Source organism: Lissotriton vulgaris, chromosome 6 (assembly GCF_964263255.1).
Source record: "Lissotriton vulgaris chromosome 6, aLisVul1.2, whole genome shotgun sequence".
Lineage (NCBI taxonomy): Eukaryota > Metazoa > Chordata > Amphibia > Caudata > Salamandridae > Lissotriton > Lissotriton vulgaris.
This window is the reverse complement of record NC_141694.1, coordinates 652485890-652506486: the sequence shown is the minus strand read 5'-3', so window position 1 is coordinate 652506486 and position 20597 is coordinate 652485890. Positions and strand designations below refer to the sequence as shown.

General features: G+C 42.1%; 1 protein-coding gene across 1 annotated transcript in view; it reads right to left on the bottom strand.

Annotated features, from left to right (window-relative positions):
* The window catches only part of GABRR2 (gamma-aminobutyric acid type A receptor subunit rho2), a 441060-nt gene that overhangs the window by 364053 nt on the left and 56410 nt on the right, over window positions 1–20597 (bottom strand). The window lies entirely within an intron of this gene.

The window sequence follows — 20597 nt, the reverse complement described above, 5'->3', positions numbered from 1 at the left end:
ACCTTAAAATTGTCATTGTGTTTAACTCATTTAGGGCCAGATGTAGGTAAACTACATTTACCGATTCTAAAATACCGAATTTTACCGATTCGGTATTTTAGAATCGGTAAATGCTATGTAGGTAATGAATCGGTAAGTATTACCGAATCTGTACGATTCGGTATTTAACGAATCGGTAAATACCGATTCGGTAAATCCCATTAATTCCTTTGTGCCTGGAGGTCCATAGGAATGAATGGGAACTACTGAATCAGTATTTACCGATTCAGTAAAAGGGGGAACACATTCAAGGGTGTCACTTTGACACCCTGTTGTACCCCTGAATAGTGCATGGGTGCACATGTGGCACACATACGTCTGCCACATCGCACTGTTGGAAAAGCAAAACAAATGTTTTTTCAAAGGTTTTCATTATTTACCACCAACTTGTAGTTGGTGGTAAATATCAAATCCTTAACTGAGGAATGCACTAACTTGAGTGTTCCCTACATCCTGGATTCGGTAATTTACCGAATCAGTATGTTAAGAATTCGGTATGTTACCGAATCCTTAAATTACCGATTCGGTAAAATACCGAATCCTACAAAAATGCCACCTACATCTAAAAAGCCTAATACCGGTCGGTAATGGCCAAAATTCGGTAATTTCGGCCGTTACCGACCGGTATTGGGACCTACATCTGGCCCTAGATCATTAATGCTTTTGAAGTGTGCCCTTCCTCATTTATATTGAATTGGCTCCCTATTACAACGTAGGAACCTTATTCAAATAGAAGTTTCACTTATCAACCCATAGACATGATGTCCGATTATCGGAAAAAGAAGAAATCAAATTATTGAAAATATTATTAGAACATGGGAATGTTGAGAGCTTCATTGAAGACAAAGAAGTGGCTCAGAGCGTATAATGGCTGGCAGAGGCCTTCTGTGCCAACATTCCAATGTCTTTACGTTTCTCCCTTTATAATTTAGAACACTCTACCTCCAGTTGATGAAATGTTCTAATAGCCTCATAGCCCTTCTGTCTTGGACTATACTAGTTGTTAAAGTCCCTCTTCCTCGTCATGTGCCCTCGCTTGCATGTCAGGCGTATAATTGGGGTTGAAGGCCCTTAAAAACCTGTATTGCCCTCAGCAGTGGGCTATTAGGCTATAATAGAACATAACTCAATTACCCTTTCCAGAGAATTTTCTTTTGTCTCGGAATGTTCGAGTCACTAGAGACAACCTTTGGCCAGTGGATCACCAACTACAATCGCTGCGACTGATTGCACAGCGACGTTTCTGAAATAGAAAAGGGCAATATCGAACTTCTAAGAGTCCTTCAAATTGTGGCACTTTTAAAATTACAGTTTGTTGGGATCCTTGCTTTGGCGAAATCTGGAAACAGATTTTACCACATAAAAATCTCACAGTGACGCTGCCATCCCTGGCTTTATCCTCACATGTATTTCATTGATTTCCTCTGCATCACTTCTGTTTTGTCTGTCCATTAGTTCAATAGGGGAAATGGAAGGTTTGATTTCTCAGGTTAGTGGTATATTCACACAGGGCCCAAATCACAAAATATGTTCTGAGCAGTTGTGCCTAACTCATGGAATTCCGTGGAGTGGGATATGCTTCTTCATTGAAAAAAACGTTTTGTGAATTGGTGATGGCTGTCAGAAAAATAGTGAATTTTCTCTGCTATTTTCATGGCCACTGGCTAAATGTTATAGATTATTCACAAATTGGCTGACGGCCTTGCAAATAGCAAAGAGACTTCACTATATACCCAGCTTCTGTACTGTTTGGCCGGCAGCTATGCAAATAGCAAGAAACACTACTATTAAGCTGACCAATTGCTAAATAACAAACACTATGCACTATTTGGCCAACAGACATGCAAATTGCCACAGAATGTCACTTTTTATCTAGCGGCCTGAAAATAGCAGACATTGTGTACAATTTGGCCCGCGTACATGCACATCGCAAATAAACATCCTTATTTACCTGGCTAAACTAAAGTTATGTACTATTTGACCAGTGGTCTTATAAAAAGAAATTCACTATTTACCTATCTGTTGAATAAAAAGCAGACAGTATGTACTATTTGGATGGTAGCCTTGAAAGTAGAAAAGCAACATCATTATTTTAGTGGCCAATGACTAAATAGCAGAAATATGTACTCGAGCATTTGTGAAAATAGCAGTAAACCTGGAGGCTGGGAAAATAGCAGACAGTGTGAAACACATGGCCAGCAACCATGCAAACAGCAGAGAAACTTCACTATTAATCTGCCTGCTGTCTAAACCGCTGCAATTATATATTTTCATTTCTGGTGCAGATTTCAGCAAGCACGTATCGCCAGGTAGAACAGCAAGCAAGAGGTGAACACAACTGGCACCAAACTCCTTATGCAGATTAGCGGTAAAAAGGCTTAAATGGAATTACCACACAAACAGCATTAACACATATGTCTAAAGGTCCCAAAAGCCACGAAAGAGAAAGTTTGAATGTTTCCAACTAAATGTGGAAGGTATGGCACAATTTGCCACCCCTTTATACCATGGGCCAAGTCACAGCAACATGGGAGGCCCTTTATGGAGCTTTCATGTACCTTACAAGTGCTGCTGCTCCTTTACGTTTACCCGAAGAGGCGGGGAATAATAATGATGATTAGATCCTTTGGAAGACTAAGTGAAACTATTCACTTTCCTGCAACTATGTGCTCGCTCTTTCTCACTAAGGGCCATATGTATCAAGGTACCAATTAGCGATTCTGTAATAGCGATTTTTAAGAAATCGCTATTTCAGAATCGCTAATTGATATGTATCAAGAAAATCACAATTTTTTAGCGATTTCTTGATATTCCTTAAATGTGAATTCGCAAATTGCGAATTCGCAATTAAGGAATACTTTCCCATTCATTTCTATGGGCTTCCTGGCCCATAGGAAAGAATGGGAATGTATTCTCAATTTGCGATTCGCAATTTGCTAATCGCAAATTGAGAATAATTTCAAGGGTGCAGGGGTGTCCAAAGGACACCCTGTTGCACCCCTGAAATAAGTATGGGTGCACATGTGGTGCACATACATGCCCTAAGGGCTTGTATGTGTGTCTCATGGCACTTAGAAAAATGCAAAAATGGGCATTTTTCAAGAAATTCGCAAATTACCACCAACTTGAAGTTGGTGGTAATTTGCGATTCCTTAGGGACAATTTGCGATTTTTTTAACCTTCATACATTGCATTTAAGGAATCGCAAAATTTGCGATTCCTTAAATGCAATCGGAAAATAAGGAATAGCAAATTTTGCGATTCCTTATTTTGCACGGGATTTTCAGTCATACATCCCATTTAGCAAATTCGCATTCGTAAAGGCCGAAATTCTGCGAATTACGGCCTTTGCGAATGCGAATTTGAATGATACATATGGCCCAAAGTCACAGGAATATCCCAGAGCCAGCTATAGAATTACCAAGAGGCTCCATGTTATTAGAACACCAATGTTTCTTCCCCATGTTTAATGCTGTAAATCAAGGCATTCTGGAATAGTAATTCTGGCTCAGTTCAATTTAACAAATCTGACGCCTAAAAATAGTGATTTGTAAAAGCAAAAGCCAGAACTGGAAAAGATGTATGCCAGTGACATGGTACCATCTGATATTTAAGGTTATCTTTTCAAAAACCAAACAATTGCCTAGGCACTCTGATGCGAGTCCCCGACACAGTATAATTGAGAGGCTTCATTCTCATCCTATGGCAGAAGGAAGAAAAACGACATATCTTAAAAAAATAAAATGTATGTACCTAGTCAAACGTCAGTCAATGTGTTGACAGATGCATTCGTAACTATGCTTGGCAAGTTAATATGAAATATGACTAAATGACTACATGGTTGGTAATGACATCATCATTCAATTCGAAATCCTTCAAAAAGATGTATCAGGAACAGGAGTTTGAGGAAATATTCTTCTTAATCTGAAGTGATTTTTAAAAGTCAGCCTCCATGCACTGCCTGTACTGACTTGATTACACAGTTGATGTTCCAAACTCGTGGGTATTGAATATTCTTTTGTTAAATACTTTATAGGTTTAACAAATAGTGTAGCACTGATTTCATGCAGTCAGTACTCAGTCTCGAGTCAACAAACATAGCGACATAGGTGCACTTCAGTTGAGTCTCAGCACCTCTTTTGTTTTCTGCATGTAAATAAGATGCATGCAGTCTTTCAACAGAATAATTTCCGTGTCCTTTAGACCAACAATGAAATTACTATTCAATCTCTACGCTGGTGTTGTGGTACTTGTAGTATTAGCAAAGATAGAATTGGCAAAACTTATAGAAACATTTGAAATGTTCATAGAATGCTCTTCAAGAGAATTTGAGCTTGAGGGAGTGAAGGAGTGTGATTATTTCACTGTTCATTTCACTGCACTCCCAAAATTAGAAAGGTTTAACTGAATTAATAGTAGGAAAGTCCTCCTCATGGCTTGGAAATGCTGAATCATCTTTCCTTGTTAGTTTATCTGGCTTTCCCTGCCTCCCCTTCCCCAGCCCCCTTCCCCCTCTTTTTAGAACTAAACAATCATGTGTGTCCTCGGGAAGTGCTCCCCCATTCTTAGGTCGAAGCCTGAATTGCAGGGCATGGCCCTGCTGCAGGCAGAGAGATATTGTGAGGAGAAGAATTCAGTATGGCGTGAAGCCACGCCCCTTTTTTCCATTGGCAGGCCTTTTGAAACGGAGACCTGCCATTGGAAAAAGCTCCTGTTAAGCAGATTTGTCTGCTCTGGATCCCTCCCCTCCAGGACTCCATGACCTGCCTTACGGTAGCATGACAATATTTCTTGAAATATTGCCTTGGCGACCATGAGGCAGGGCAGGGAGTCCTGGAGGGGAGGGATTCAGTAGCTGTTTCCGCCCCCTTTTTTTTTTGTTGGTGCGTGCGGTTTTCTGTCATTGTTACCTCGTTATGAGCAGTAGTCAGAGGGGCTGCAAAACACTGAACAGTTATGTATTTATGTATTTGACTACTACTCTAAGTGAAGCCGGGGCACCCGCAGGGGAAGTAGGACGCACCTAGGATACTGTCGGAAACTGTTCCATTAAAAAGAAAAATGTGATTGTCTGTCTTTTTTTTTTAAACTGCTACGGTCCTGTCTCTCAGGTTCCTGCTTCCGTTTGTGTTGGGCAATGAACACGCGCAACCACCATCTTTTCAGACCGTGTCCTCTTTCTGTGGTTTTCAAGCTAGAAGCAGTGCAGAGGCACGGTTATGTTGGAGCCTTCTGTGGCAAGACAGCAGGTAAGGCTCATGTGCGGTAATCTCCTGCTTGACAAGGGGGACGGGGGTGGCTTGTTTTACACAACCGGGAGTCTCCCGTCGGAATTGGGTGTGTTAGCTTAGCATATATGATTTGCTAAGTCGCTGTAAGAGCACACTGTCTGTCATTGACAGCACGTTGCAGTTTAACATCGGCCATGTTTTGGTCAGGCACCATTGCCTCGGTTAAATTGAAAGGGTCAAGACAGCAGTCAAACAGAAAGGAGCAGACTGACTATAACATGGCACCTACATGACATCTCTTACTGGTTGACAGTGGGTCAGTCCTAGCCAATGTGAGATCAGACCGCGGGGTCGATGGCGTAGCTCGTGGTGAATGCATGCGTAGCTATTTTCATAGTGACGTGAAAAGTAGTGTATATCATTGCACGTATGCGCAGTTTGACTTCAGGAAAGCTAGTAACACAGTGTTTCTGATGTGGCGCATGCGCTTTTCTTTCTTGACCGTGAACAGTGTTTCTCTTCTGACGCAAGTGTAACTGGTCTCACTGTGCCTCACATGTGTATCAAGCAGTTGCACTTGTACCCGGCTTCTTATCTTCATACACCGTAAAACTCAACATATCGTGGCTCTTTGGAGTGAGCAGGCCCCCCTCTGAGCCGCTGCCGCCTCCCCCTGGAGCACCCCCACCACCTCCCGGTCCTGGTGAGGGAGGGGACGCTGGAGGCTCAGGGGGCAAAACCAAGGACAAGTGGAGCTACTTCGACCCCACCGGCCTAGAGCGGGCAGCCAAGGCGGCACGAGATCTGGACCAGAGCTGTTAATAAGGGGATGGCCAGGACTCGACCTGCTGTGTTGTTGGGTTTTTCCCCCATTACGGCTCATAAAGCCCTGTATACCAAGTTGTCTTGATTAAGATTGACTGTCTGGCGGTGTCATTCGTAGAGCATCTTGACAGCAATGCTGTCGTCATCACGGAATGGGAGATAGACCTAGGATTTCAGCTGGACTTAGGAGGCATGGTTTCAGGTGTGGTGCAGTTACGTGGAACGGTTTTTCAGTGGTGTCTGTTCTAGCCTGGGCGAGATGTATATTTTATAATGTTAGCTCAGTATAAATAACAAGATACGGATACAAGTCTTTAGGGATTTTGATACAAGTTAACGAGAGGGCCTTAGGGTTGTGTTTTGTGGGCTGGAGAAATGCCAAATGAGTATGTCTGAAATTATCTTCACCATTTAGCAATTTCAGTCTCCCAGAGGGCATACTATGTAAAACTGTTATGGGAAGTGTCAAAGTCGGTGAGGGGACCGGGGTGGGGGGGGGGGAGTTTTGTGTAAGCGGTAGGTACAGGGCAGACCGATTTGATTTAGTGTCTTCAATCATCCAAATATGGAGACTCGAGTGGGTTCTCTTGCAGCCCAAATTGGCAATGTTTGCACCAATTCATAGATGATTGGCATCAATGGAGATGGTTGGATTGTTGACAAATGAATATATTTGACTAATGGAGGCACTTGGGGTGATCTCAAATTAGCAGCCTCATTATGGTGCATTACAGCCAACGTCTGAAGCCGAGCTAAGAATTGTGTGTGTGCTCGATGGCCTGTTGTACAGTAACTCTTGCCTGCAGTGGGTATCGAAACAAACAGAAATCATATAGAAGAGTAGCGAATTAACAGTGGTGAAATGCGTGCTAGGCAATTTAAATTCAGGAATCCCTTCGTCAATAATGGCATGGCTTTTATCTTGCAAGTAAAATTTCACTCGTAGGTACTTTATATTTACTCTGTTCCTTGGGACACACTGACGATTTGGGTTTCGTATCCCCTGCAATGATAGCAGACCCTCGTAATTTAGGTTTATTGGGTGTGTGTAGTTACCAAGATCATCTTTCTATGTAAGAAGTTGTCTCTTAACTGCTTTAAGTTCACGTTCCTCAGATGGACCTCCATAAGGGGGACAGTTAAACTAGCAAAACGCTGATAACATGCCCCTTGCGGTCTATTATTTGTTTAAAAAAGCCATGTAGGAGAAGCGAAGACATTTACTAAATAATACAATAGCATGTGACTGATCAAACCCCTCAACCACATACTCTGGCCACTACATGGTGCCACGAGGTAGCAGACACAGAAAGCTTCCAGGCACCTCTTCCCAACTGTTTATTATCAGAATGTTAAGGTCCAGTCTCTAGTAAATATATTATAAAAGAAAATGAAGCCCTTGATTGTATTTTAGATGACGTTGTATTGAAAAACTTTGAATATCAAAATGCAGTACTTAAGCTAGTTTAACAACATTCACACGCAGCTGCCTCCCCACCTCTCCTTTAGTTGATTTCACAAAGGAAATAATCAGTACTGAATTCACCAGGCACGCAGCACTCTAATAAAATTAGCACAAGAGTGCCTGCTTACACCCAAGTACACTCCTTTAAGGCATTTTTGCGACGTAAGACCTGTCAATTAATTGAGACGCATTCCATGTATAAAATGAAATTTTGAAAGAAAACATTATTTCCTTTTTGAGGGGTTCTTCTGTTCACCTTGTTCGGGTGCATGACAATGTGGCAAACAATATATTACTGATATTAAATCTGTAGGCATGAAGCAGGGACCTGTGATACCACATGACTGTCACCGGCGGGAAGAAGATTTTTTTTGCCAAATTTTGCATCATTCTACAAACAAATCATTGACCTGTTGGTCGCCGCGCTAGAGCCGCTGGCTTTGATTTGTTATCTTTCTATCATAGGAGTTTTGGAACTGTGCAGGGAATACCCAAACCCCTGCCTGGAGTTTGAGTGTGGCTCGTGAAACCCAACTGTGAAACATATGCTCAGCATCGATTGATTGCTTGTTTTTTAGGTCTTGCTAGAGCCAGCGCATGCACCGATCTGGCGAGACATTTAATGAGTGGCTTTTAAAAGTGCCACCAGAGACTTTTGACGGCCACCAGCATGCGGTTACGTGCGCATGCGCAGCCGCCAGCTTTCAGCGCCTGATCAGTTTTACTTTCACGCACACACAACTCCCGCTTTTTCCCCCCCACCACCGATCGCCTCTCGCGGCCGCTCACGCAGCCAATGCTTGTTTTTTTAACAGCCGCACACATGCCTTCATTTCAGCACATGCCGTGTAACTCCGACCATTGTTTCCTTCCCCTGTTCCCAAGGGCGCTTTTAATGCAGCCATAAATCTTTTCTCTACCAAGTGCATCGCGATGCACTGTCACGGCAGAACTCCTGGGCTTGTTTTAATTGATTTGCCGTGCAGGCCACTTTCACTGCAATTGTTCTACACGGCCCGGCTTTCAATTAAAATGTAAGGAGCGGTAGAGGTGAGCGCTGCGCTTTAACACACAGCATGGCTGTGCACCTTTATTTATGAACAGCGCCGCTTACATTTTAAATTTAAGGAGCTGAGCTCAGCACACATGCCTTCATTTCAGCACGTGCCGTGTAACTCCGACCATGTTATTGTTTACTTCCCCCTGTTCCCGAGGGCGCTTTTAATGCAGCCATAAATCTTTTCTATACATGGGCACCGTTCTTCATTTTTTTAGCACAACACCTGATACTCCTTCAAAATTTCCTGTTGTGCACACGGTGATAAAATATACAAAATGCCTGATAGGGAAAATGCCTGATAGGCATTCAAATCTAATTCAGTTGAAACTCGTTTAAATGTCCCTTTTGTGACTTATGCCAGCACCTGCGAAACCTGTACAAACAACACTTGCTAAATGATTGTAGGACCGGCATCACAGAGAAGGGCGTTTATTGATTTTAAACCCTGATCTCTCGGTGTGCCATAAACACTGACTGCTTCTGGCCCGATCCTCTCAGTATTGGCAGCTCATTCAGATTAGACTGGCTAGTTTCAAATATCTCTTGCAAATTACTCCTGTATTACGTGCCTCCGAAAAAATATTGCATCTGACAAAGAAAATAAGAAGGCGCAGAAAGTGAGCCTCCTACGCCGCCCACTTATCGACTTTCTCTGCTGACCAATTCCCATGACTTCTATCACTGCTTGTAATCAGCAATTGATTACCATGGAGAGGAAATTTAATGCACTGACTCAGACAAAGAATACTGAACGGAGAAGTGCTGCGTAACTAATCTGCTCTTTCGGTGACTCCATCTGATGGTCGGTAACCCTAACAACCGGAGCGTTTTGACAGGTCACTTCCATGAGGATGCACAGAGCTCCTTGTCAGTGGAACGATGGTAAGATACTTTACGAAAAAAACATGCCCATAACTTAATTCAGCACGGCGAGACCACAAACGAACGGATGTTTGTTGAGGAACCTCGCCAACACTGCCTGCTCTTGCTTTCTCCACATTCCTCTGCTTGTTCCCACAGGCAAGATGAGGTCCCTATATACTGATCCATAAACAAAATGGGCCTACCATACAAATACTAACTGGGTTCAAAACGCTTGTGATCTCAAACTCAAGCCCCCCAGTACAACATATTTTATTTAGTGCAACAGGGGTCCAGCATTAGGGGGACTTGGAGAACTTGCATTGCCATTGCCAATAGGTCTTACTTTTGGGACCTTTCAGTATTTAGTTATGCAGCACAATATCTTTGGTGCAACAACATCAATCGTTGCATGGCTAAACGCTTATAAGGTATAAGGTTTAGCCATGCAACAGCTGATGTTGTTGCACCAAGGATATTGTGCTGCAAAACTAAATACTTATAAGGTCCCGAAAGCGAGACCTATTGGCTATGTCTTTTTTTTTTTTTTAAATATTTTTTTATTTTATTTTCACCTGGTATAAGATTACAAAACCTTCAACAAAGTTGTCATTCAACCAATAAATACCAAATTAAGCATGAGTTGATCATTCTTCTCATTTTGTAGAAGATAACTTAACATTAAGTAGAAAATAACTTAACATAGGGTAAAAAGACATAGGTGAGCATATATTATGATTATCTAAGTTGATCAATTCATTTCTAGGCTTCCCCAAATTTTCTCAAATTTTTTTAGCGATCTAACACCCCTTAGTTCTGCTAGCGTACCTTCCATAATTTTTATTTCATTGACCAGGTACCACCATTCCAAAGCGTTGGGTGGGTTGGGATTAATCCAGGCTCGGGCTAAAGTTAGTTTGGCACAAGAAAGTAAAATTGATAGTAGTATACAATGTGGTTGACTTGTCGTGAGTGGGCCAAATATTACCATGGATGCAGATAGTGGTAAGCTAAGAATGTTTTTTGTGGTTAGAATCTTTCCCACTTCTTCCCAAAATGTTACTAGTTTCGGACATGAAAACAACATATGGACAAGATCTGCCGCGTACTCGTCACATTTCGGGCATTTAGTTTTTTCTCTTGTGATGTTGTTCGAAGACCATTTAGAAAATCTTTCAGGGGTATAATATAACATATAAATGGTTCTATACTGTTGTAGTCGCAAACTGGATGATCTTACATAGTCGTGAATGTTAGTATAAGATGTATTCATTTGTTTTCCGGTTAGATTAGTTCCGAGTTTTAAATTCCATTTTTTTGCTAATACATCATTATCGTCGGAGCTTAGACCTATAAAGAATTTATAAGCCGTACTAATTATTGATTTCTCTTTTTTAGAGTTAAAGATGTCCCATATACCCCCATTCGACAAAGTGTTGATTCTATTTTTCCGTATTAGAAAATCATGTATTTGTATGTATTTAAATCTGTGTGTGTCGGATAGACCATATAGTTGCTTTAAAGTTAGAAAATTCAGTATGCCTCGAGAATTATATAAGTCGCCCAAAACCATAATTCCTTTCCGTTGCCATACACGAGACGACCCATCGCCAAATATACTCGGCAATCCGGGATTATCCCATAAGATTAACTGTGAATGAAATATAGTGGTTTTACAATGTTTAAGTATGTCTTTCCATATCTTTACTGTATCTCGTATGGTCTTAAACTTAACCCTTTTGTAAAAATTTGGGTCTGTAATGCGAAGAAAAAATTGTTTAGAATCTCCTTTTAATGATAAATAGTGAAAGAAAAGTAAGTCCTCTTCATTTAGTAGTGATCGAATACGTCTTATAAAAGAAGCCCAGAAGTATAATTTCAGGTCTGGAAAATTAAGACCACCAGATCCTATTTGATTTTTCAACATTTTTAGCGATCTTCTAGCCTTCTTATAGCCCCAAATAAAGTTGCAGAAGATCCTATCAAGTTCTTTAAAGAAGAGTCTGTTCTGTGCCAGAGGAATTGATCTGAATAGATATATGTATTTTGGTATTATTTTCATTTTTATCAGATTTATTCTGCCAATTAGGTTTAATGGGAGTCGGTGCCATTTTTTTAAGTTTGAAATAGTAGTTTTCATTAAGTTTTTATAGTTAATGTTGTTAAGTTCTTTAACATTTGAGGTAATTTTAATTCCGAGATATGTCGCGGTCTTACATATTTCGGGTGTTGGTTGAGGGGGTACAAAGTTAGCTATTATTTGAGTTTTGTGAGCATTTAATTTATAACCTGAAGCATTACCAAATTTTAAAGCTTCAGATTTGATAGCTTTTAAAGTATCAGTTGTTTCGATAGAGTATATGGCAATATCGTCCGCGTAAGCAGTAATTTTTAAACTTTGACTGCCAGTCTTGAAAGGTATTATTCCTGCCTGAGTATCCAAAGCCTTTAAAAACGGTTCCAATGAAAGAGCAAACAATAAAGGTGATAGGGGACATCCTTGACGTGTACCCCTCTTAATTGGAAAACATTGTGAGGTAAGACCGCCGTAGCTAGTGTATGCTATTGGGTTGTCATAAAGTGCCCGAATCCCATTTAAGAATTTTCCACCAAACCCCATTGATTCCATTACGTGCCATAAATAATCCCACCCCACCCGATCAAACGCCTTTTCGGCATCCAACATTATCATAGCCAGGGGAGTAGCCTCTATTTCTGCTATGTCGAACGCAGTTATTGCCGTATTAACATGAGCTGATGTATCTCTCCCTGTTATAAATCCATGTTGCTGCGTATTTACAATTTTAGGCATTAGTGGTGCTAATCTTCTGGCCAGACATTTGGCGAAAATCTTTGCATCAGCATTGATCAGGGAGATTGGCCTATATGAGCCCATCTCCTCACTAGGTTTACCCTTTTTATGAAAGAAGATAATTTTGGCTTTATTCCAAGAGCGGGGGGCTGATCCGGTTCTGCCAATATAAGTGATTACTTCCAGAAGAAAGGGTGTTAGCTCTTCCATACATGATTTGTAAATTTCTAAAGGGATGGTGTCCTCACCAGCAGATTTGCCTAATGGGAGTGATTTTATGGCCTCTTTTAATTCTTCATTAGTTATTTCTGAAGTCAATTCCTCTGTCTCATTTCTTGATAATTTAGTTGTTACATTTTCTTTTAAATAATTTTCAATTATTTTATCATTAGACATATTCTCTGGTGTATATAAGGTTTCATAATATTTAGCAAATTGTTGAATTATATCTTCCGGTTGGTTATATCTCTTGTTGTCAGACCCCACAATTTGGGAAATCGTAGACTGTGCTCTATCCTCTGCAACTTTAAATGCTAAAATTTTTCCTATTTTGTCGCCACCTTCATATTGTGAAAATTTGTATTTATGAACTTGTGCACTTCTTTTTTTTAAAAGAGTCTCTTTGATTTTACATTTTAGCTGACTAAGATTTGCGCTAATGTCCAGGGTTGGAAGATTATCTCTTAAAGCTTTTACAAGTTTTATCTCCTCAGCTACAATGTCAGAGGTCAAAGTTAATTTATAATTATTTCTTTCATGATTTTGTTTCAAGACAAAGGCTTGTGTAAACCCTCGGATGCTGGCTTTACAAGTGTCCCACACTGTTAAGCAAGAAGTTGTATTTCTGTTAAAAGTCAAAAATTCTGTGATGTGTTGTTTTAATCGTGAAATAAAATTCGCATCTGATACTAAATTCCTAGGGAAGGTGAAAGCTCTTGGAGGTTTATGTTTCAAAGACAGAGCAAATTCGATCATGATAGGATTGTGGTCAGATGTAATGCGTGGGTATATTACCATGTTTGTTGATCTCATTAGAGTGTTTGAGATAAAGGCCATATCTAAGCGAGAGCACAGTCTATGAGGAGCTGAATAGAATGTATAGCCTGGAGAGTTTGGGTATAGTGAACTCCATACGTCCTTAACATTGTGTATTTTACATAAATTTAAAATGGATGCTCTATTTTTGGGCATTCGCTTGTAATTGCCCGGGCGTGTTGTGTCCGTCTGACAATTCAGAATGCAATTAAAATCTCCCATAATTATTATTTCTCCCTCCCAATCTAATAACGCTATGTTTAGTTGTTCAAATACTCTAGGGTCTTCTTTGTTTGGCCCATAAATTACACATGCCACATACTTCATATTACCGAAACAAAATTGGACTATAGCCCATCTCCCCCATTTATCGCCCTGTGTTTTAGTTATTTCTGCCTTGAACCTTTTGTCTTTTAGGATAGCTACCCCTCTAATGGAGGACGTGGTTGCTGAACTGATTATCATCTCAAAACCTAACTGATTTAGTAGCTTCTTGTCTTTGTCTATAATATGAGTTTCTGACAGAAATACTAGATGAGGATTATATAGCTTTAATTCTTCAGCCACTAACTGCCTCTTACGTTTGTTATTCAGCCCTGAAACATTCCAAGCCAAGCATCTAATGTTATACATCTCTGATAAAAAAGATATTGTCAAAATTCAGCATTTTTATACGCATTTCAAAATATATAGCATAATTTAATAAAAAAAGGCTCTCAGCAAGTTTTTCTACCAGGTTGAAAATATTTTTTTTCTTTTCTCCCCCTTCCCCCATCTCCCGCCCCTCCACCCATCCTAACCTGCGAAGACCCGCCCACCCCACCCCCCCCCTACCTAGTGCTGCCACTGACAAGGCAGCGCCTGCGGCCAGGACCATAAAGCTCCCTCCACCTCCACCCAGAATGCATACTTGTGTTATTATTCTGCTGCATCAAAATTAGTGACTAAATGTGCCCAGAGAAACCCAGCCTATATTCTATGTCTTAATATTCAGTTACTATCTATAAGAAAGTTTCTGAGTCTCTTTATATATGAATGAAGCTGAGAACAGCTGAAAACAACAGAAATGTTCCATTTTTCTTTTCAATCATTACTCCTTTGACTCTTATTCAGACTAGCCAAATATTCCTGTGCCTCATGTATTTCACTAAAAAAATTTACGCGCCCCTTCATGATTACTTTGAGTCGAGCAGGTTCTTGTAGGTAAGCCGAGCCTCCCAATTTATTGATTGGGTCAATCAGTTTGCGCATTTCCCATCTTTTGTCCATTGTAGCTTTGCTAAGATCTGACCGAGCAAAGATGGTAAGGTTGTCAATAACTATTGGGGAATTAGGCTTAGCTTTTTGCCAGACCGCTTGTCGAAGCAGGAAATTACCGAAATACATCAAAATTGGGCGTGGAAATTTATTACTCTGACGCTTTTGGACAAGTGGTAGTCTGTGTGCTCTCTGCACCTGAGAGTCCCAATCCCAGTCTGAGAGGTCCGGGAATGCTCGGGGTAGTAATTTCACTAAGAAAGCTCTCGGGTCAGATCCCTCCAGTCCTTCCGGTATTCCATAAAGTTTGAGGTTGGACCTTCTTTGACGGTTCTCTAAATCCTCAACTTTCCCCTGAAGTTGAGTTAGCTCAGCATCATGACGCTCCACCGTGGAATCAAGTCGTTGGGTTCCTTCTTCTACTAAGACCGTACGTTGTTGGAGCTCTGTTATCTCCTGTGTGATACCCTTTAATATAGAGGCTATATCGGTTATGGAATTTTGCAGTCTTATATTATCATTTTTCAGCTGTTGATAGTGTAGCTCCGATTCTGCTCTTTGATTTATCAGGAGTTTCAGTATAGTATCTAATTGGGGGTGATCAGTACCTCCTGGCTTGGTGGCTTCGGTTAAATTTGCATCCATCCTTTCAGCAGATGGCTTGTTTAATTTGTTACCCGTAGCCACGGGTGCCGATAAAGTAGATGTCGCTGCCCTTTCCGTTGATAGAAAGCCCTTTTCTTCTTTTTTTTTAGACTCTTCAAAGAATTCATGGTTATGAGTTTGCGATACCTCATTATCTGTAGGGCTATCTGTAGGACTCCCCCCAGAGAGCCTTAGAGTCATAGTCTTAACTAGCCCTTTAGCCTCAATCCATTTCCTTAGCGGACTTTTTTCACTGGCCATTCTTTTTGGATTAAAAGAAGATGTGTCTGTAGCCAAGTTAGATAGGGCTTTACCTCTCTTCTTGTGGGTTGTCTTACCTTTACCTCTGCGTCTCTTCGGAGGTAATTTACTCAAAGTTTTATCCATAGGCTTGTCCATTTCCTCTTCTGTGTCATATTCACAGTCTTCAGATAAGAGATGTTCATCGACTAGCTCCGAAGCATGTTCTGAGCCATGATTATTTATTGAGTTTATTTCATGACTATAGCTTACTTCCAGAGTTTCTTTGTCTTTATCTTTATCAGCTAAGTCCTCCATCCTCGAAGGTATAGCCAAGTCTGAAGCTGGATTGAATGAGTCTAATGATTGGGATCCCCCTTCTGCTGCCTCATTTGACTCACTACTCTCGCTGTTCTCTGGTGCTGTCTCATTGCATATTAACGCCACCCGAATCTCTTTATTCTCATTGTTCTCATTGAAAATTGGAGGTACTGCTTTGTGTATATCTGAGTCAACTTCGTGGTTTATATTAACCAGTGTAGTGTTGTTCTCAGCTCTTATTACAGTTCCATCCTCCACCAGAATAGCCTCATCCTTAGTTCTTCCATTAGTGATATCATCGATGTCCGCACCTGTTGGTGTTGGCTTTTTAGGAACAGTTCCACAGTTAAATTGAGGAGGGCGCAGAATTGTCTTGCCTGCCGCCTTCCTATCGCTCCCTTTTAAAGTAGCCCCCGGTGTCAATGCTACCAGTGTTGCTGGTTCAGAGTTTACTGCCTTTTTCTCAGCCTCCCCCCTCTTCGTATCTTTCGTGGCTGCTATAGTCTTTATGAGAATAGCAGGAGCTAGAGCGGAGGTTTGGGCTGGGGCCGAAGCAGAGACTGGAGCGAAGGACGCTATTTCTGTGTTGCCTTTGAGTGCAGCCGTTATTGCAACCGCAGTTGCAGCCGCAGTTGCAGCGGTTTTAGTGTTCCTCGTTGTACGGGGAGGGGGTTTAGGTGACATAGTCTCAGTTGAAAACAGAGCAAACCTCGCCTTGGCCAGACCCAGCAAGTTGCTGCCAGATCGAGTAAGTCTTTTCTCCAGCCAGCCCCGCACTGCACACCAGATATCTGAAGAAAGCCACAGCATGGACCGAAATATCCGTCAAGAGCAGAGTGTAAAATGTGTATATGTAATGCTGCTGCTTGTGAGGCAAAAGGAAAAAGAAGCACTGCAGAGTGTAACCAGGTAGGCGAGACAGAAACAGATGCAACTTCTGCCCTCCGTGTGTTTGTTTCTTTGTTTATTTTTCCGTCGCTTTCAGCCGTTTTTTTCCCCTTTCCTCGCCTGCACAGCGCGCATACCACTCTGACTCACCGGCTCCGTGCACCAGCCTCGTGGCTCTCAGCCTGCCACATTATTTCGGATTCTCACAATCCCGTTGTCCACAATCGTTGCCTTGCCGTCCTTTTCTCCTCCTCGCCAGGACGCTGGTTTGCAGCGCTCAGCCTGCTGCCTTAGCGCTGTTGATCACCGCGCTCCCGTTTTTTTTTCCTTTTTCAACAACACGCCGGCTCGATTCACGGCTCACAGCCTACCGGGTTAGTGCTCTGAAATCATCGCGTATTGCAGCTCTGCAGTCCTTGAAAAGATGCCAGTAGTCTCTGTCTGCATCGGAGTGAAGGGAGGGAGCTCTCGATCCGCCGCCAGCAGAGCCCTCACTCCGCCATCTTGGACTCCGCCTCCGTATTGGCTATGTCAATGCTTGTTATTCTGTCTGGTGGGGCTCTGGTGACTGGAGCCCCCCAAATTGTACCCCTTCCGAGTGAAACTGGCTGCTAGGTCATTAACCCCGGCTGCATGGTGACAGGTCCTAGTAGCAGCAGATTAATATAGAATGGGCAGAAGACTTTTAATCTGTGTCGCTGAGGAGAGATTTGCTATTGGCTAACCAGCATCCTGAAATGCTTGTTTCTTGCCTTCGTCATGTCCTATATAAGAAGTATTTGGTATTACGTGGGCGGTTCAGAGGAATGCTCCAATCGTATGAGAAAAATCTTGAAGGTACGCCTATGCATGGAGAGTTGTGAAAAAGTGTAAAACAGAGAGAGTAAAATTTATCAATACGTACCATCGTCCTCTAATATGACCAATGTATGTTCATCTGTGCGGGAGCAGAAATGGTAATCCCTCTAATAATAACCTAAAGTACAATATGCAATGGTCCTGATTCCTTTCATGTAGCCATAAATCAGGGGGTGCCTCAACAGCTAATGGCCCTCGTCCACCTGTCCCTGATCTGAATAGTTCTCTTCCATGTCCTCCTCAATTTAGAAATGATACTCCAGGCATTAGTCCTCCAACTCTTTGCCATCTTCGTTCTGCACTAACTTATCCTCTTAGTCTTGATCCAACTTATTTTGTTCATTCTGTTCCTAGCAGGCTTGGTCATCCTGAGTCCTATCAACCCATTCCCCCAATCCTGTTCCTCCAGTTCCCTAACCTTTCTTGTTCTTTCCATGTCCAGTTGACCCTCACCCCCTTGACCTGGTCCATCTGAACTTACTTACCCTGTCTGTCCGATTTCCAGTACGCCAGTTCTTGCTAGTGCCATTGGCCCACATGGCTTCTCATGTCCTAATCCCATTAGGTCTGGCCTTCCTAAACCTTGTCCTCCTGGCTTTTATCACCCTGATTCCCCTGGCCCTGTATCGTGAACTCATGGTCCTTCTGGCACTGTACTGTTTGGTCCAGGCCCTGTTAGTTTTAGTTTTCTTTGTTTTGGATTCTTCTCAGCCTGGTCATTTTGGTCCTGGTCCTTTTAGCCATCGAGGTCCAATCCCCTTGGTCTACATGGTGTTGCCTGTCCTGATCCCTTCGATGTTCCACACCCTATTCTCACTATCTCTAAGTCCTGGTCTTCTACACCCCTTGGTACTCTGGGCCCTGGTCTCAATGCCCTGGTCCCTCTGGTGCTCTTCTGGTCCTCCGGGCATCCTTAGTAAAGGATACCCTTGTCTTACTTGCTCATCCTAGTACCCTGGTCTTACAAGCCATAGTCCTCATACTTCTGATCTTCCTAGTCCTCCTGGATGTGGCACGATCCTCCTGACTTAGTCCTCCTGATCCGTATCCTCATGGTTCTTCTACATCAGCTATCTTTATTACAGTCATCCTGGGCATGGCCATCCCTTTCCTCATATTCCTTGTCATCCGGTTTTTAGCTCTAGAGCCTGGTTTTCATGACTGTGGTCGTCCTGGTACTGTTCTCCCTTGTCCTGATCCTCTTTTTCCTCCTCATCCGAGTCCTGGTATGCCAGTTCCTGGTCCTCTATTCCCTGGTTTTCCTGGTTTCCCTGGTGCCGTGTCTCCCTGGTCTTCCGTTTCCTGATCCTCTTAAAGCTTATCCTCCTTGCTCTGATTATATTTGTCCATAGTCTCACCCCTTTGTCCTCCTGTCCCTGGTCTTCATAGTCTTAGTATTTGTAGTCCTTGTCCTTTTTGTGATTCTGTGCCCACTTGACCTGAGCCTCTTGGTCCTGGCCCTTACAGTTTGGGTGTGGGTTTCTCCTGCACCTACTTCTCCATGGCTTGGTCCTTATAGCGGCTAGACTTGTCAGCCTTAGGGTGGTCTTACTGCAAATGTTTTGACATTACCCTACACTTTTTGCTGGGATTTGTTTTTGCTGGCCTTAGGATTTGGTGCACTTTACTGCTGCTAACTACTGCTAAAGTGCTTCTGTTCACTCCCTTAAAACATGGTGGAATTTGCTTAGACTCAATTGGCCTATTTAATTTACTTGTAGGTCCATAGTAAAGTGTTACTACATGTACCCTGGGCCTGCAAATTAAATGCTTTTGCCAGGCACAAGCCTTCCTTTTAATACATATAAGTCACCTCTAGGGCGCAGTGTTTTTAAAAAGTTGGACATCAGCTTTTAAGTTTTACATGTCCTGGTGGTGAAAAACTCTTAAATTTGCTCTCACTACTGGAAGGTCTACTTCTCCCAGAAGATAACATTGGAGGTACCTTGTTGCATTTAATAAGCTGTAACTTCCAATTAAGATCAGGTAGACCAGTTGAATTTGATAGCTAAAGAATTGTAATTAAAATCCCTCTTTAATGGTAAAGTCAGGTTTTTAATCGCAATTCTGAAAATGCCATTTTAGAAAGTTTATGTGACATGGGGTTTTTAGAAAAATAGGACTAGAAGGGCGCGCTGCCTGGGTTGATACGTTACAGGGTGTGTGAAAGGTAAGATAGTTGTTTATGTAGTGCGTAAAGAGCAGACGGAAAAACACCCTTAACCGTCCAAACAAGTCAAAAGACAAAACAATGATACATAGCTAAGCTCTCGCAACTACATTTGTGTTCATCCAAACAAGGTACAATGACCAAAAGTTCAAAAAGGAAACGCAGAAGCAGGTTCTTTGATGTAAGTCTTCTTGTCTCTGCAAGATGTTTAATTTTCTCCAGACTTGAGAATAATACAAACGCCGACACGTGTTTCGTCGTGTGCGGTTGAGTCACACGACTCTTCAGGGCTTCCACTCTAATTCCAAAGAATGGACGGAGTAAGTCTGGACCTCTGAGAGCTCAGTATCAAGCACTGGGTTTTCTGTGAGTTTATACAACAGCCGATGCTGTGTAATACAATATTCAGTTGCAGTTTTAGGATAATAACTGTCTTATCCCACTGGTAATTTTCATAAGAAGGAATAGCACTGCTAGTCGCTATGGTGTATGTCGGAAAGCCGGGAGGGGATTCTTAAATGGCGCCAAGAGAGGAAACGGGTACGTTTCTTTCGCGGTGGTGTACCGCTGTAGACAATCCCTCCTCTGTCAATTCCCGGCGGTCGTCACGAGAGACGACCGCCGGGAATTGACAGAGGAGGGATTGTCTACAGCGGTACACCACCGCGAAAGAAACGTACCCGTTTCCTCTCTTGGCGCCATTTAAGAATCCCCTCCCGGCTTTCCGACATACACCATAGCGACTAGCGACCATAGCGACTAGCAGTGCTATTCCTTCTTATGAAAATTACCAGTGGGATAAGACAGTTATTATCCTAAAACTGCAACTGAATATTGTATTACACAGCATCGGCTGTTGTATAAACTCACAGAAAACCCAGTGCTTGATA